The following is a 2307-nucleotide window of genomic DNA, read 5'->3' as shown; positions in this document are numbered from 1 at the left end:
AGGGTGAGAAATGAGGCTTGGAAAATGGCCTTATTTTGTCCACAGAGGTAGACACACGGGCATGTGCATCAACCGTGTGTGACGCACAGCCATGTGCACGGGCGTGTGGTTTGGCCGTGTGTCCCCTGTATCTTAAAAATTGAGAAACAAAATGCTCAAAATTGAGCACACGGGTAGAAGCACGGGCGTGTGTCTCAGCCGTGTGAGACATACGGCCTAGCACATGGGCGTGTGTCCTGGCCGTGTAATCCCTGCACCTAATTTTTGAAAATTAAATTGTCCATACGGTCTAGCACATGGGCGTGTGACTGACTGTGTGACCCAAGTCAGAGAGTTACACGGGTAAGGACACGGGTTGGAACACAGTCGTGTGCCTCACATCAAATTCCTGCACGGCTTGGGACACGGGCATGTCATTGACGTGTGAGCCACACAGCTTGGCCACACGGGCGTGTGTCCCCTGCACCGAGGAAAAATTTTGAGATTTTGTAAAATTTTTATGTGATCTCAGTTTAGTTCCAACTCGATTCTAATATGTATTTTGGGCCCCGAGGACCCATATGAGGGACATTATGATTGGTTATGTTTGATTTTCGAAAATGAATAGTGAATGACATGAATTAATTGTAATTGAACTGTAAACTCTGGTAAAACTCTATAACCATATTTCGAAAACGGATACAAGTTAGGGGTGTTACATTTATTGGTATCAGAGCGATGATTTAGTCGATTCTCGGACTAACGTAGAAAGTATGAGTTTAGCTATACATGCCATTTTATAACTTGTGATAGTGAGATACCTCCTAACAATTTTAAATGTGTTTTTCATATAGTAATGTCATCCAACCAAGCTAGAGCTGAATCCGAGGAAGCTGAGAGCACTGCTCAAGAATTTGTACAAAGAGCTGCATCTAGTAGTAGTATAAGGCTCGTATCTGAGGGTTAAGGCGAGGAGGAAAAAGAAGCCTTCTTTCTAATTATGAAAGAATGATTCACTGAATGCTTGAGAACAAATCCTGTTGTACAATAACCTCCCCCTCCTGCTCTTCAACTGGTTCCTGACATGCCACAAGGTACAGAACCTGTCAGAATTAGTAAGCCTACAGTAGATAAAATTTGTAAGTATAGGGCATAAGAATTTAAGGCTACTACCGAAGATGATTCGGAGAGGGCTGAATTTTGGTTGGAAAATACTATCACGGTTTTAGATGTGTTATCATGCACACCAGCTGAGTGCCTAAAATGTGTTGTATCACTGTTGAAAGACACAACTTACCAGTGGTGGAATACTATAACTTCTGTTGTACCGAGAGAAAATGTTACATTGGAGTTTTTCCAAATAGAATTAAAAAAGAAGTATATTAGCCAGAGATTTTTGGATTAGAAAAAGAAAGAATTTCTAGAGCTTCAACAAGAAAACGTGATAGTATCTGAGTACGAACGAGAGTTCGTTAAATTAAGCATGTATGCTAGAGAATAGGTTCTGATTGAGGTTGATATGTGCAAACAATTTGAAGAAGGATTAAATGAAGATATCAAGCCACTAACTGGAATTCTTGAACTAAGGGAATTTGTGGTATTGGCCGATCGAGCACACAAAGCTAAAGAATTAAGTAAAGAAAAGAAACAAGCAAAGAGAGAAGCTCGGGTTTCTGGTAAAATATTTATGGTCAAGTCACAATCATCTGCTTCAAAGAAATCAAATAAATATCATGACTGTTTTACTGCATTTGTGGGAAATTCCAGAAAAGAATGAGGCTCTCAACGCTCTAATCCAAGATCTTCTTCTCCATCTGTGATGAGTGTTGGAAGTGTTGGTAACCTCAAACTGAGGTGTAAACACTGTAATAAATTTCATTTTGTGGAGTGTCGTATGAGAAGTGGAGCCTACTATAGATGCGGTTCTCTTGACCACTATTTTAAAGATTGTCCAGAAAGGATTGAAAAAGATACTGATTAGATTTCGAAGCTGAGTAACCCCACTTTGAGAGGTAGACCACCTCGTCACTCCAATAATGTCAGTGGTAGCCGAGGCGCTACAAAAAATTCAACAGTTAAGTATGAAGCAAGAGCACCAGAAAGGACATATACTATATGTGAAAGAGAAGATGGCTCTGCACCAGACGCCATTACTAGTACATTTTTTTCTTCTTAATACTGATATTACTGCTTTGATTGATCCTAGTTCAACACATTCATACATATGCATGAATTTAGTGTCTGTTAAAAATTTACCTGTTGAGTTCACTAAATTTGTGATTAAAGTTTCAAACCCCCTGGGCCAATATGTTATAGTGATAAAGTTTG

The sequence above is a fragment of the Gossypium hirsutum genome, chromosome A04 (genome assembly GCF_007990345.1).
Source record: "Gossypium hirsutum isolate 1008001.06 chromosome A04, Gossypium_hirsutum_v2.1, whole genome shotgun sequence".
NCBI classification, from domain to species: domain Eukaryota; kingdom Viridiplantae; phylum Streptophyta; class Magnoliopsida; order Malvales; family Malvaceae; genus Gossypium; species Gossypium hirsutum.
The sequence above is the reverse complement of the archived record's forward strand: the minus strand, read 5'-3'. Positions refer to the sequence as shown.